This window comes from Poecilia reticulata, linkage group LG17, assembly GCF_000633615.1.
Source record: "Poecilia reticulata strain Guanapo linkage group LG17, Guppy_female_1.0+MT, whole genome shotgun sequence".
NCBI lineage: Eukaryota > Metazoa > Chordata > Actinopteri > Cyprinodontiformes > Poeciliidae > Poecilia > Poecilia reticulata.
Window position 1 is genome coordinate 17,459,443 of NC_024347.1, and position 17,234 is coordinate 17,476,676.

Here is a 17,234-nt window from a genome sequence, read left to right on the forward strand (position 1 = left end):
TCCCTTCTTCCCTCATTCGTGAACAAGATCCCCAGATACTTAAACTCCTCCACTTGAGGCAGGACGATCCCCCTGACCCGGAGAAGGCACTCTACTCTTTTCCGGCTCAAGACCATGGCCTCGGATTTGGAGACACTGAACCTGATGCTCACTGATGCTCACTTCCATTCTAAGTGAGCATCAAAATGGAAAAGAAAATAGATTTTCCAGTGACTTTGACTGGACCATTTTCTGTCTTCAGTTGCAGGCTCCTTCAAATTTGGTGTAATGCAGACCTTCTGATGGCTACCATGTAGCATATCAAAATGGTTATATCTCATCAAACTGGCTGTTTCATTGGTCTCTACAGTCACCAGATCTAAATCCCATTAAGCTCCTTTGGGATGTGGAGAAATAGATGATTCAATCCAAGAATCTACAAGAACTGGACCAAATCGCTGCGCAACTTTTTTGAACATATCCCTCAAAGATTAAAGGCAGTTTTGAAGGAAAAGGTGGACCAACCTGGTACTAGCAATGCTAAAAACCTTAATTTGTATATCGCTTTATCAAGTCAGAGGACTGCAAAGCACTTATCCCCAAAAAAATGCTGAAATATTCTTATATTGTTGTAATTTTTCTTTCTGTTCAAAACATTTTGGTTGAAATGTTCAGATGATCCATGCAGATGGACGTTAATAGAAAATGTTGCTTCTTATTCTTGCCCAACAGCACTTCTTTCAACATTTCTCCTTGATAATATAAATATGTTTAGCAATCTGAGCAAATTAAAATTGATATCATGAATTTTTATGACCTCATTTAAACTGCGTTTTAAAAAACTTTAATCTTTTATTTCCTGGCTTTTATATAACACCAGAAAGTTCCAATAAATCCATAATGAATAAGGGGAAAAAAAAAACATTGTACCAATTGCAACATCAAGAAATCCTTTCCAGTTTGGCTTTTGGTCCATTAAATATGAAAATAAGCTGCAGCTTGCAGGAGGAGGTGTATCGTTTTTGGATTAAATATTCGTGTGACCCTTTGCTTAAATTTTCACTTTGCCACTTTAGGGAGAAAGGGCCGCAAACAAAACAGACTGATACCAGCTGTTTTCTGCATCTAGTTAGCGAAGAAACCCCTATGTCCCAATTTTTCCTGGAGAATATGTTCTTTTGTGAATTGTTTTTGCCCATCTGGTTTTGTTTGGAGCAGCAGCGTCCCAGTGGACTTGTTTACAGCTCCGAACATCATCTCGAGACGCAGAAATGTAACTCTGACTTGCAGGTTTTACCATCCAGCCTTGTACCCAGATGACATATTTTTGTGTTGTTTGCCTCCTTTGTGTATTCTTTACAGCTAAAGGAGAAGCAGGACATTTGACAGGCAGTTGTACAACCTTTGATTGTGATTGTTTCAAATGTTGGCGCAATAAAAGCCCTGTGCTATCTAAATGTCAGGACTGGCAGTAATGGAGGGGTAAAGGGTGTCATTAAGTTTCAGCCCATTACGGATTATACAGCAGAGCTGATGATGAGAGAGATAAACCATTGGAAACTGTGCAGACCAGAAACCAGAACGTGGTCAGTGTGAGGTCAGTACTTACAACCTCAAACATACTGAGATAAAATTGCAGGGAAACCACTGGAAATAAAAATACCATAAAGTGAAGAGGAGCCATGTGAACTCATAATCATTGTGAATTGTCAGTTATTATATAGGGATATCAGCAAACTGTAGAGGGAAAAACAGATAGAAAACAGCATTTAGACCATTAGTGCTTCTAAAATGCATAAAAGCCAAACTGACTGCCTTTAGAGAGGCCTTAATAATTTGGCAAGTCCTTTTTGGGGGATTATTTTTATTATTCACCAACTACAGCGCTCTCATTTAATCCACATTTTTTCGTAAACCGAAAACCGAAGCTAAACCCGTTACCTAGCAACCCCCGCCTAGCTCAGCCCGTTACCTAGCAACCTAAGTGGACCTCCAAAACGTTTGGCCAGCTAGTTTTACCGCTGCTTGAAAAGACAAGGGTTTTGTTGTTACCACCCAGAAACCACTTGGTGCATTCTTGTTGGTTGTGCCTTTCAAAGACATACAGTTGTGCATCTGTTCGCGGCCATTTTCAATGCGAGAGTAAACGTTGAATTGGGGGTGTGGCCAACAGCACCTTATATGGATTTAAAGTGACAAAGAGCCCTAAAAAAGCTAGTTTTGAACCTTACCTTTCATACATAGCAGGTCAAAGTAAAAGTGAGGTTCCTTCTTTCTTAGGAGAATATCTAAATGTGTTCAATTGCTGGGCAACTATTGTTGTGCAGAATTATTACGCAACTAAATAAAAAACACACATGTTCCCTTTTCACTTTTTTTATTTTTATTTGTTTAAGTGAGAATTATATACAAGCAACTCAAGACTTTCCAATAAACATTTCTGACATTAAGAAAAGAAATCTGTGACCAATATAGCCAATCTTATTTTTCTTAACAGTGATCAGTCTTCCTTTCATGGAGTCGGTCATTTTTTTGTTGTGTTGATGATCAACTTTTTACATCCTAAAAAGCTCTCTAGGGGCTCTCTAGGTACAAAGTGCCATTTTACAGAGTAATCAAGTAACTATTTACCTTCAGTTGTTATAAAAATTTTATTTATATCAAATGTGTCCTAAAATAAATTCTACTTAATGATTTAACACCTTGAAATTGGGCCTCTTTAACAATGTTTTTACCACCACTTCACTGAGAAGTAGTTTGTATAATGAGCTCAGCAGATGTGTAGTTCCACCAGGTGTTTGCTAATTGCTGCTGGCTAGTCTGAAGGAGCTGAGTGGGAGACTTGCTGCTCTGTGAGGCAGAAGCTCAGAAGCTTGAAAACTGCAGCTCAGAGGAGGAGCTACGACTTGAAGGCGGAGCCAGGTCCACTCAGGCGTTTTGCACAGCTGAATGGCTGTAATGGAGAGAAAAAAATTTCTCAAACATGCATGAAATAATCAAAACAACACTCCAGGTATGTTTTTGATGAGAGGATAACATTGTAACATGATGCAAAGCTAAAAAAAAAGAAAAAAAAAAGTCAATTTTACATTGTACTGTCCCTTTAAATCTCTTTTGGCCCCATTTAAAGAAGATGTTTAATAATTAGGCAAAACCTTCAATCATTGCACCAACATGACACCTGCTGTGATCATTCAGCTTGGAGTTAGAAAATATCCTTAGAACAAAGATCAAAATACTCACTCGCTTATTATGTGTGCATACAGAATAGCTATAACAACTGGTACTGATTAAAATATGCCAAAACATTTCTTTGTGACCTTTAAATGAGTGTCCTTTAAATGACAAATAAAACAGTTGTAAAGTTGCGCAACAGCAGTTATGAACATACAAGTTGACAGCTTGCAAAAAAAGCCTGTGTTTATCTCAGAAAAGAAATTTAATTCCAAGATATAAAATTTACAATAAATAGAAACATATTTATGGAATTCTTCATATAAATAAAGGTTTGCTTGATAATAAATTTACTAAAAACAGTTAGTTTAGAAAAGCAAAGTCCAAATCTTTTGTGTATTTAATGAAATTGGCTGCTGGTTGAAATACATAAAGATTTCACATAATTTCATCCATTTATTTATTTATTTATTTAATTTTGGCTGAAATGGCTCTCCATATAATTCAAGCTGTAAACACTTTTTAGTTAAAATACATTTATAGACTGTACCTGACTTTTCTGCTATTGGCACTAACTGAGTACTATGAAAGTGTGACTCTGCAATAACTGGTAATTTGGACATATAAGTTGTTTAGTAATCGTTAAACAGATATACAGCTAAAAGTAAAACTCTAAAACAGTGATTTCCATGAGTTTTTATTTAATTTTGACAGTTGACATTTGCTGAGTTGCATATACTTTCACTTTTTGACATGATTTGTGTAAACTAGTAGACTAGTTACATTTACTTAGTTACATTTATTTGGGTAACGTTTTAGAAAAAGTATTTTTACTACACACTACTTTTTACTTTCACTTTGGTAATTTTATTAGGAAATATCACTTTGTTTACTTTAGTAACATTTCTGGTTACTCTTCTCACTGTGAGTAACTTCACGCAATGAGGAATAAGCATGTTTTAACAATAAAATCACTAGACACAAACACACAGCTATATTTTTTGTTGAAGTTTGATAAATTTTATATTGAAATAAACTGATTTCAAAAATGTTTTTCTTTTGCCAATTTATATGAATTATTTTGGTTCGTAAAATACCAAAATTTCCACATAACTTTATATTTTGGTCCGTCTGATTATGTAATTTTTAAATATTAAATGATTTATGTTTAGATCAGTTATTTAGTACTTGAGTAGCTTTTTTAAGCTAAATTTTAGCTCTAACTTCAGTTCTTGAACGGCTACTTTTTACTTTTACTTGAGTAAAAATGTGTTCAAGTAGTATTACTTTTACTTGAGTGCCATTTTGTGGTTACTCTACCCTCCTCTGCTAACATCCTAAATAAGTACAAGCTGTAATGTACTTATATTGTTTAGAAGTAAGATAGGAACGAGGCAAGAGGCAGTTCTAAGCTTCTGGCTTGTTTATTGTTGTCATAGCAACTCCATAGCAACCGTCATGACAGTTAGGTACGGATACCAACTAGGGAAACAGTGTACGCATGTGGGGATTTATTCCGTTTTTACTGTTTAATAATGAGTTTAAAACGTTAACGTAACCTATTTCTATTTAACTTAACTTCCTAAACTGCTGTTTTAATTTTTATTTTAAAACCTACATTTTGAACAATGAATGGAGCCTTTTAATGAATGACAATGAAGGGTTGTAATACCTGCGCACAGCTGGTTTACTTTACTTGTTTACTTGATGCTCTATTATTGGTAGAAACAAGTGAGGGCGGGGGGTGAAGTTGGGATTTTGAGGGGGGTGTGGGGGATCGGGTGCGTGTGCGCGCGCGCCACAAAGCTGATGCAGCACGCGAGGTGAGCGCGCTGCAGTGACAGTAGGAACTACAGTCCGCGTGCAGCCAGCGCGAGGACGAGACCTCTACTACCGCTGAATGCCTGGACGTGATACGGTAAGAGGAGACCTTTTAATGTTTTCCTGTTGTTTCTGCCTCCGAACCGGCGTTATAATGCAGCGGGAGACTTTCCCACACAATGTGTATGCTTCATATCCACTGTTATGTTTGAAGGATACTTTTATGGCGTTAAAGTGTCTCAGTCTCTATGTGACACTATAACAGGATGCATCTGTTTCTATAAATAGGCTCCAGGTGAGAGATGAAGCAACATTTAGCTAAATTAAGTCCAGAAAAGTGTCTGTTTTATGATTAATGAGGGAAGAAAAGAAATCTTCCCGGGATGGAAGAAAATACTTCCACAGTGGGGTTTGGAAAATGACTTTTCAGGTCTGACTTTACTTCCATATGATGAATTACACAAGATCTTGTTTTGATTGTGCAACAAGGTTTTGTGAAATTAATAGAGTGGGTGCTGTAGGCTACACTGTGGTGAGATCATCCCCAAATGGTTTGGTCTGATATTTTTCCCCCCTCTTCTTATTACTTATGGGACTCTTCCTTTCCACTCCTCTGCATCTCACTGATTTATGTAATGTAGCTGGAATGAAAAGTGCTGCGCAGGGGGTGGAAATCTGGCTTACTGAGGGTCCAACAGATGAGGAGGCTTGTTTTATTCATTAGTCTCATGATATCACTGGCATGGAGCTTTTGCAGAGGGATTATGGTTTATGATTGTAATGCTGTGCCACAGAGGTGTGTGCAGCCAGGGTTGAATCACATTTGATTTTATTATCTACGTCATATCAACTTAAATATGTGGCTATAAAAACAGTAATAAACTAAATTTACAGTTTTTTTCAAAGCCCTATATAGCTATTATGCCTTTGAGAGGCTGATTGGGTTGTTGATCAATACCAGCGACTGGCCAATTATTTCTCCAGATGCTCAAATTGTTTGGTCAAGTGCTCAGCTGGAGCGGGAAACAGCAGCAAGCCAAGATTTGTGTCAACCTGAAATATTTGTTTGGATTGGCAGATCTTCTGTATGTTCGCTTCAGCTCCACGCCAGGAAAAGAGAATAACAAAAGCTTTTCAGATGAAGTGGATTGTTTTTCTAATGCAAAGCTTTTACAAATGTAAGCAGCTAAGTGTGTCTTTCGGTTGCGACATGGCAACCCGAACGGTGCAAACATAACCAACCTGTCAAAGAAAAGTAAATGATAGCATCAGGTATTGATATTATATTGTTAGACCTAAGTTAATTCAGTCTGGAAAAATGTGCGTATCGTGTAGATTTTCTTTTTAAAGTTGAACTTTTTTTGTAATATTTCTATTTGAATTAATTCGCTGGAAAAGTGGAAATAAAAGCTTAATAACATCACAAAAACATTGTTGATTTTAACACGTAATTTCAGCTAAATCTAAATTATAAATGGGAAGTAATTCAATTATTCCAGCCCTGGGTAGCAACTCGTTACATTTAGTTGAGCAACTTTTGGGGGGGAGGAGTATTTTTTTACAACATTTTGCTTTAACTTGATTAAAATTTCTGGGTACTTCACACACCGTGATTAACTTCACTGAATAATGATCTAGCTTGTTTTTTCTAACTAAAAATTCACCAGAGAGACACAAATCTGCAGTTTTTGTTAAAGTTAAATAAGTTTTAAATTGAAGGAAATCGATTTTGTTATTTTGTAATTACGTTATTTATATGAATTCTTATTCATATAAGGTCCTTAAAAATACCAACATTTTCACATAACTTTATATTTTCAATGCTATATTATAGTGTAGATTTAAATATTACATGATGTAGAAATACTTTTTACTCTTAGCTGACTAAAAATAAGTTGAGATACGGCTACTCTTACTTGAGTACAGTTTTTGGGTATACTGCACCACCTCTCTGCCTTTAAATAATATTTAAATTTACATATCAGTAGTTATGACAAACACATAAATAATTAAATATTTGATGACATAAACAGTATATACACAAAACATTAAAAATAATTTTCAAAAATACTTTATTGATCCTAAAGTGAAATTAAATATTATTGTAAGATGTAAGTCATTTAATTAAAGAGTTGTTGTAGATGGTGATGACTATGGGCAGGAAAGATCTCCTGTAGCAGTCTGTGTTACAGTATATTTTAAGAAGCCTCTGACACTCTATTTTTCTAAGACCGTCTCATGAAGAGGACGGTCAGTGTTGTCCATCATATTTTTATGTTAATTTTATATTTTAAGTAACCATCATTGGAATAATGTTATCTGAAACATTTATGTTAATTAAATGGATTTTATCAAAATAAAAGCAAAAAGAAAAAAAAAAGAGCAGGAGTTGTCAAATAACTACAGTTATGGTGCAAGATATCAAATCTGGTTATAAATTCTTTGCTCAGCAACAGGTGGAGGAGGGGTTCTGCATTACTTCATGCTCCATACAGCTGTAGGAAACGTCTCATGAGGTGGAGGCGGGCAGCTCACACCATGGAAAAACAAGCAGAAGCAGAGCTGAGCGGTGCCTGTTGAGAGCCGAAAAGCCCTGGAGCGGTTTATCCTTTCTGTGAGGAAAATCTTCTAAAAAATGATTTCCGTCTTGTCAGGCTTATCTTTGTTTTGGTTCGTCTGCACCGAGTAAAAATCAACAAAACCAGATGGAATAGTGAGAGTATTTTATGACCATTATATCTGCAAATTAATATATTTGCTCCTGTTTGTAGTGGGAATACAAAATAGGAGTAAACACACAAAGCCAGACCAAGGCATAAGCAAACAAAGGGGGTCACCATTAATGTTTAAATTTGACCATAGATCTGGAATCTTAACATTTATTTATTAAGAATGAGAATATTATTTGATTTTATGGTTTCCTGAGAGATAAAATTAGAAGATATAACTATCAGAAATGTATATTACCAGTATATACAGTTAGCTAACTGTATATTCAGCTCCTTTTGTTGGCATATTGTCATGTTTTATTTGTCTTATTCACAATATTTGTATATTTGAAGCAGCTGTTGTTTAAGTAACAGATTTTATTCAATTCAGTTTTTTATGTAGCGCCAATTTACAACAAATGTCGTCTGGAGGCTCTTTACAAAAACACACATTTCAATCCAATCACCTAGCCATTATAGTTGATCCTAACAGTACAATAAAAGCCTGTCACAATAAGCAACAAATCAATAATCGCATGATAAATTAGAACAACCCTAACCCTAACCCTAACAAATAAACTAAAAACTTAATCAAAAAAGAAATATGCATTTGTACTTAATTACTTGATCAATTATTAAACAAATCTCTTCTTCTCTTCCCTATTGATTTATTTGTCAAAATGCTTGTTGGTCCTGTAATTATTCTGAGGAGTCATTTTCAGATATGCAAACTGTTAATTGACTTATGACTAATTGTTAATTAATGGTTTATTAGGTTAAGATGAGTTCCATATAATGTTAACTTGGACTATTTTTCAGTGTTGTAGTTTGGCCTCCATCCACCAGAGGGCGATACTGCTCATCCATAAGCAGAACCAGTTGATACAGTAACAAAATGGTGGAGGAATCAAAAAGCAGGAAAGATTCTTGTTCTAGAAAAAACAAGGCTCCAAAAGTGGAAAGTTTGCTAGTAAAAAAAAATCTGAATATTCAGATTAGTCCCAGAAATGTTATGGAAAAGAATTTGGAAATTTTAATTCAGAAAATTTCAAAAATTGTAAAAAAAAATTCTGGAAAGTTTCTGAGATTACTCTAGAATCTCTTTTAGGCTCTAATAGATGACAGAAGAGAGGGCATGCCAGAGAAAAATGTATGGAAATAAAACATTATGCCAATTAGAAAGATGCATATTTGACCTAACTTCACTTTAAGCAACATATAAATGAAAAACAAATAATTATTGGTATTCATATTGGTGGATATATATCACCAATTGGAATACTAATAGTGATTTTATTGCAGTAGAGTTAATTTATTGTCGCAGCTTTGTTACTAAGCTGCTTTTATTACTTATGTTTACATTACGTAGCACAGCATGACCTAATGCATTTTATTAAGGTTTCAAAGCCACAGAGAAACAACTGTGATCATATGGTTTTCATTACTGCCTGGAAGAAGAAAAAAAAAAGGATTTGCTGGCTCATATAAATATTTGTGACCAGGACTAAAAAACACCCTGGCGCGGCGTCTGAATTTGTCACATTTTTCTTGTCTTCCTGGTTTGAATGGATGTTTTATGACAGTTATTCTGTTTCTACACCACACTGTTGAAATGGTTTGTCGCATGTTTTCCTTCGCTGCCCAGTCCCTACATACATTTCACGGATATTAACAGCGATTGGCCATAGGCAGAGCTCGTTTTGGTTTGGTGCGGAAATATTATTCCTGGCTACGGGTGCCGGCTCTTTTGCAACACCCAAGGGTGACACAGCTGGGTAATTCAACCCGCTGCCAGTGTCAGAGGTAACGGTTTCAACATCGTTTCTGGGGTGCATTATAGCTGAAAGCCAGGGCTTTTATAAATTGTTTTTACTTGGTAAATCACTGAAAGTCCAGGAACTTTTGTTTTCTTTTGCGCAATGCAGTAAAAATAGCGGTTTTGGATGTATTTGGGTATTTTATTTTAATGTTAAAACATAGATTTAAAATGGTAATTTGATAGCTGATTGCTGATCAGGGGAAATGGATCAAACTGATTCTTGGATTGAAAAGTGTAGTAGATTGAAATATTTTAAGTTCTGATTTAGTGTGTTTTCACACCTGATAGTCCGGTAGGCTCAGTTTGATTGGGAGCCAAAAAAACTGCAACATTTGTTACATTTTCAGTTGCTGCAGTTAACTTTCACACTGCACTGTGTCAAACAATCCAAACCTTTTAAAAAACTTGTACCCCTCCTCGCCTGTGGTGGCGCTGCAGCAAGAACCAACGAAGAAAACGACACAAAAACCTCTGAAGAAGACCTGAGCACAACTTCCTTCTTCACAAAATGTAAACAAAGATGGAGTGGCGTCGGCTTTTTGTGGCTATAGGATTTCTCCTTTGTGTCCATTTCTCCTGATAGGCTACCGCATTTGTTTTGGTTGTATTTACCCAGAATGCCTTGTGCTATGGTCCTCTTCCTGTTTTTGGAGCGGTCTCCAGTCCACTTAGTGTTCACATATGCAATCGAACTGCGTCAAAAACACTGATCATTGATTAGCATTCACGCTGCCTTAAACGAACCAGACTTTTTATGCAAACAAACCAGAGTTCAACTAAAGCGGACTGATCATGACTGGTGTGAAAACACCCTTAAGAGAGCCAACATTAAAATAATCTTATGAAAAATGTATACAAATGAGCAGAAAAAAATCTCATCTGGTTTAAATCTTCAAAGCTCAGAATCTGTCCCAAACAACAGTTTGTAAGATTGATGACACTGATTTTATCCTATTTCTTATTTCTTTCATGTCAGAAAGATAAATGACAGTATGAATATGTCAGTACATAAAGATATTAGTATTTAGATAATCCCAAAAATCTGGCAGAATTTTGTAGGTCAGCATGATTGAAAACAAAAACCTTCTGCTGAGGGTCAATTACGTTTAATCAAAGATAATCAGAAAGATTGGGGGTCGATTGAATGATTATTTTAGTAATAACTGAATATTCTATTGATTACTCTGACAATTGATAAAATGTGAACTGTGATTATTTCAATAAATCGATTAATCCCAATTAATCCAATTATTTATTTAACCCCTAAATATAGAACATCATATTATTTATCCAATAAATAATATGTGAATAACTATTATAACTCTAATATTATAAGTATTGGAGTTATGATAGTTTAAATAGATAAAACCGTAAATCGCTCTGCATTACCTTCACCGTCTGTTTTAAGCAGTAATTATAGGCTACAGTTGTTTCAGGGCGTCTAAACTCATAAACTCACCCAAAGCCATAATATTCTCAACAAATAATAGTGATGATACAGTAGATATAAAACATTTTTACAACAGCCAAACTTAAAAAATAAAATATAAAGAACATATTTTGGTTCAGGCTATTTTCCATTTTCCATCTTTATTTGACCTCTACCTTTTAAAAGATCTAAACCAGCTCCCTTAATATTGATTAAACACACACAGCAGTTAAACTGGCAGATTCTTTCATTAACAAGACATTTCCCATTTTATAAATGAAATAATCTGCCAGTGGAAATAGCACTTGTTCATCAATTTGATTGAATTATTGACTTAAAACAAACTACTTATCTTGCTGAAGTTACTTGCAAGTTAGTTTTGTTTAATTTCAAGTCTATTAAGATATTTGCAATAGGAACTAGACCAAAAATACTTGGTAAGTTTTGTGTTTTTGCAGTGTTAGCGCTCAGAGATGTTGAAAAATAAAATGCTGCTTCAGCTTCCCAGCAGAAACATTAAAGTTTTTGGCTCAAAAGTTCAAGTTTGGTTCGTCATCAAACAAATCTCACTAAACTTAGGCCTGAAGGTTTTCTTTGAAAAAAGAAAATTCTTCCTTCAACTTTAATCTTTAATCCAGACATACTGGGAATACAGCAGATTATCATCACCTGGTACCAACCAGAAACAGAGGCAGCTCCTTCGGTGCTAAAAATTATTTTATAGATTACAGTTGGGCTGGCTAATAAATCAATAACAATATCGAGATAGAGACGTGATCAATATGATGATACATCTTGTAGAATATTCAATAATTTCACTGAACTCTGACCCATAACCGCACGGCATTAGCTGCTCAACCTCTCACTGCTAGCTAAGAAAGGCTAGTGGGATCAACTGACTCTCTCACTATTTGGTTACCTAGCAACGCACTCACTCTGTGGTTACCTAGCAACAACATGGTGAGTAACTTTCGCAGCAGCAGTTTAAGGTTTGTGCCTCATAATTGTTTAAGAATGAAAAACAACGTAATGGATTGAAAGCTATGAATAAAACAGGAGAGGTCACGCCACCAGTTTGGCTGTACTTCAGATATTTAAAACAAAACACTAAAACATTTATCGATTTTCGACTATGTGATACATTGCTTTTATTGTGATACCTTTCTCAGCCATGTCGTCCAGACCTAGATTACAGGAAGGTTGGAAAAATTAAATTATGCATTTGTGATATCTGTTCTGCTGCGTTAAATAGTCAAATATCCATTTTCTAACCATAAATAGTCATCCAGCTTCCTAATTTTATTAACCTTTACTTGGATCTCTGTTTTATAGTGCAAATATTTGCTTCTTTATGTGAAAAGATCACTATCTGGGGAACAAAACAGCACAGTAGATGTGTTTTTTTATTTTCCATTAAGTCATGAGGTAGACGTTGGTATGGTGGCACATTGAGGATTTTTATTTATAGAGCTGCATGGATATGAAATATCACATTAAGGAGATTATTTAATAAAGTCAAGACAAGCCACAGGTTTACCACTAAATTAAAGTTAATATTTTAAAGATATGAGGTAATGGTCAGTAGCAGCACGGCGCTATTTTCTGCCCATAGTTTATGTTGGGACACATACAGTAATGAGAAGACCAGACTCTGTGTTGAGGGATTTCTTGTCAAATATTATTCCTGGGAGCAACCTAAGACTAACATACAAGGATAATAAACATAGCAGGTAAAACATTATAAAAATCTGTCAAGATTAATGACGCCACCTTGCAGAGTCAGCAGAGCAGAGGTGCACAGCGCTTATACGTTTAATATGAACCTCAGAGAAAAATTTATATTTTAAGAGGTTGGGCTTTTAAAACATTTGGATAAATATGTGTGCTTACATCGATTCAGAGCAGAAATTGTTGGTCAGAATGTCAGTTTAACTTGTATACTTTCTGCAAACCCTGAAACAAGTATTACTTATTTTAAATGTCTTTATTTGATTCTTTTCTTTCGGATAGATTTGAAATGTGACCACGTCAGAGTCACGGTCATTCAGAGAAAACTATAGTTGTCTGCCTGAAGTGATCTTTGGCAGTCAACTTGAAATTTCTCCATCTGTCCTTGTCATTGAGATTGGGTCGGATGGCTCAGTTTAGGGGATTCTTAGACGTTTCCAGGTCAGAAGGGATATGCAGTGCCTCCAGTGGATTCTGGGTATTCCCGGTAAATGGATCCAGTAGACATCCAAAGGGATTCCTGCTTTAGCTCGGAAAATCCTGGATAACATTCAGCCATCAGATTGTGACTCTAAGGTCAGGAAAACATGGGATTTACAGCAGAACAATTGCTCTGAATTGCTTGAAAGATGTTGTTTGGAGTGGCCTAGTTAAAGGATGCATTCACATCAGCCCTGGTTAGTTAACTTTAACTCTAGTTTGTTTACCTAGAAAGAATGGACTTAGACAAATCTTACTAAATACTTATGGTCAAATAAGACAAGACAAACTTACAAGTAATCTTTCAGCAACAGAGAGGAGCTGGTTTTAAGTAAACAATTAATTAATACTGACAAAAAAGTTTGAGTTCCACTGGCAGATTATTTCACTTATAACATGGAAAAAATGTCTAATCATAAATGAAATAATCTGCCAGTGGAATTAGAACTTTTTCATTAATATTAACAAATTACTGACTTAAAACAAGCTGCTGTATCTTGCTGAAAAGTTACTCATAAGTTAGTTTAGTCTTATTTCAAGCGTACTAAGAAAATTGCATTAGAAACTAGAACCAAAAATACTTGATAAGATTTTGTGTTTTTCCAGTGTATTAAAATGTTTGATGAGCTGAATCATTTAGCTGGAACAAAAACAGCAAAAAAAAAACAAAATCCAGAAGGATGTAAACACTCTTTTCATGGCACTGGATCTGAACTGGTCCTCCACCTGCATGGAGTAGTCAGTTTCTTTAAACAGGTTCTGAAAGTATGCGATCAGTGGCGCCCCCAAGAGAGGGGCTTGTGGGGGCCGTGGCCCCTTCTTAAAAAATGTTATAAAATTTTTTTATTATTCTATTATAGAAAAATAAATAAATAAATAAAATTTAATTTCTTCTAACACTTGTAATTTTTTTTTTTTTTTTTTGCTGTGCCTCTTTAAAAATTTTACTAACCTGGTCTGACTACCACTGTGATTTTTTTATTCCAAGTCAAAAACATCATAACTATAGAAAATCACTGACAAACCTAAAATCAGTATTTTTCCCGGGTTCGTTGTGTTTTGCAGGGCTAAGGAAGCCAGAGACAGAACAGAGGCCATCTTTAATGTGACATCATGACTTTCAGTTGTTTACTCAGGCAGCACAGACGGATACATTATGATGCTAATAATTTAATGTTGCGAAGAGAAACAAACTTTAAATTTCAGGCTCTCCCAGGACGCCGCCTTGTGTTCATCATTCACTACCGGCTATGAAATCATGTGGAAAGTGTTGCTCGACGGATCAGCCGAACATCAGTTACAATAATCCAGAACATGTAAAACACGGTTTGTCCTCACAAGGTTTCCTCTCATCGAATACCACCCAAAAACAGTTTGGGAAGAGGCAGTCAAGGCTACTCAAACCAGTTTAAGTCCGTCGGAGGAGAGATTTAGCAGACGCCCCGCTGATGCTGCTGCGTCTGGTCCACAGGCCTTTCTCTTGTGGTTTGGACTGAACCGCTGTCATTCCAGGGGAATTTCCTGCCATCTGCTGCTAACTTTCTGACAGATCCACACCTGCTTGGAAATATTTGGCTCTGCACGTCTGCTCAGGTGGTGACGACTGATCGCCACATTCATCTTTGGTCAAAATATGAGATCACCGCCTAGTTAATGTAGCACTTGTTTTTGTGAAAAACGCATAATGAAGAGGATGACATGGAGCAAATATTTAAAGGAAATAATGCTGTCCTCTATGAGGATTCGGAAGACGTGAATTTTTAGGACCTATTTTTTGCTCAAAGACAGCAGAAAACAGTATTAAAGCAGCAGAAAACATGATTTGATGATGCATGATGCATCTTTGAGATACCGTGTTTGTTAGATCTTTGTTGGACTCAATGTGACTTTTAAACCTGAATCTTATTTCGTCCTACAGTTGACAATATGGCTGAAAAACATATCATGATATAAGCATTTAATATTGGTCGATATTGATAATTGTTGATTAGTTTTTTGTTTTAGATATCTGAAATGCTGCCAAAATGGTGATATGATGTTTCCAGTTTTATCCAGTTTTCACTCCACGCCATTGTTTTTTTTTATTTTTAAGCAGTTATGAGGCACAGTGATGAATCATTAAACTGCTGATGCGTGAGTTACTCAACTGGTTGTTGCTAGGTAACCAAAGAGTGAGTGGGTTGTTAGGTTACCAAAGAGTGAGTATTTTTCCCATGTTATAAGTGAAATATTGTGTCAGTGGAACTAGTGCTTTTTAAAATCAATGTTAAGGAATTATTGACATAAAAGAAGCTCCTATATCTTGCAGAAAAGTTTGTTTTAAATTAGTTTATTTCAAGCATACTAAGATTTTTACACTAAAAACCAGACCAAACTACTTGGTTTTGTGTTTTGAAGTATTAAATGTACCTCTTCATACTATAATAGCAGGAAAAAATTGAAGTTACACTCAAGTTGGTTTAGTAATGAAATTGTCTGAATGAGACAGAGCCAGGAGGAGGGTCTTAGCGCTGTCAATCACCCTCATGCTCACCCACTCCCCTTGCTCTTTGCTAAGCTACAGCTGGTTCACCACAATATAGCCTGCCATGAATGCTAATTAGCACAGCCACGGATAAACGGTTTTCCTGGAACTGTAAGTTGTTTTTCTGCCATTAGCACATTGAGCAGCGTACATGAAGTTGATTGACAGCACTAAAACCATCCTCCTGGCTCTGGTTGTTTTTGGGTCGGGAGCATTTTTTCAGACAGCAATAGTAGCACAAAGTGAAGGTGGAGGAGGTTGATGTTTTCAGAGATTATCTGTCTCATATTATACTGTCACAACAATGAAAAAGTTTTAACAAATATGGTAAAACATGTTTTTTTTGTAAAAGTTACATACTGCAGCTTTAACAGCGTTTATTAGAGGGGTCTCAAGTATTTCAGCTATTTGTGGGTGGCTTCATGATCCACTGTATTATATTTTAATGTTTTGTTTACTCTTCTACTTTTCAACCATGTTACAAACACAAAATAAGTTAATAAAATAAATAAGCCATCTGGGAATTATTTGGTTTTAAACAACAGCTTCACAAATTGAAACAAAAACAATCAAAACCACAAATTTAAAATATAAAACTTTGCTTTTACTAAGAATTGTTGCCACTAATGTTAATTGCTTATTAAAATATTAGTTTTATGTTTTTATTTTCACTATAACTTCTGATGCTTTTGCTTATTTCAAAAACAGTGTTGAGAGTTGAGCTCCTGTCATACGAAAGCTTTAATTTTCTGTTTAGCTTCTGGGAAAAATTTCAAGCTGCAAACTTTGGGGGAATTTTATGAGTATATTTTCACTTATGTGTCTAAACCACAGTTTGCATGTCTTCCTAATTCCCGCAAAGGCTCCTAAAATAGTGCCAACAATCTAATAGCATCTCACACAGTTTTGCCCACATTTAAATGAGGCGTTATGCGTGCTTTTTGGTGAAAGTCCACCCAGATTCATGTATATTTATGTAAATTACAGCCAGAGAAAATACCTTTGGATTCTGAGAGACCACAGCTGTTTGTGACATTTGGATTTGGTGAAATAAATAACATCTGGTGGGAGACGAAGCTAAAATTGATGTAGGACAAAAAGAAAACATTGACCTCCTGCACTGCTGGCTTTACAAAACGCTTAGTTGGGTGAATTTCATGAAGTTAAATTCTCCCTTAGGGTTTGTCCAATCAAATAAATAGTTTCAGTTGTTTAAAATGCTGTTGCAAACCAAAGTAAAAAACAAAACAGAACAGGATGTAACCTTATCAAGACAACTGATCACAAATTAGTCCAATACTTGGCTGATTTAATTTAACCACATGTAATAATTTATAATCAGATTCAGATCTGTTTTATCTTTGAATGGATGACTTAAAGTGATTAATTATTTCATCATCTGCAGCTGTGAATTAAAAAACAGTTGTCATTTATTTGTGTCTGCATGTATTTAGAAAAATTAGTAAATTCTGAGCAGAAATAAAACATACATTGTTGTTGGCATATATAAATAAAGCATTTACAGGCCAGTACTATATATATATATATATATATATATATATATATATATAT

The 17,234-nt window shown here is 35.4% G+C and overlaps 1 protein-coding gene across 1 annotated transcript in view; it reads left to right on the forward strand.

The window, feature by feature from the left end:
- The first annotated feature begins 4,934 nt into the window (after window positions 1-4,934).
- LOC103479539 (zinc finger protein GLIS1-like) overlaps window positions 4,935-17,234 on the forward strand; it is a 39,229-nt gene continuing 26,929 nt past the window's right edge. The window contains exon 1 of the mRNA XM_008434029.2: window positions 4,935-5,071. The gene's annotated coding sequence lies outside the window, so the exon portion shown is untranslated. The remainder of the gene's footprint in view (window positions 5,072-17,234) is intronic.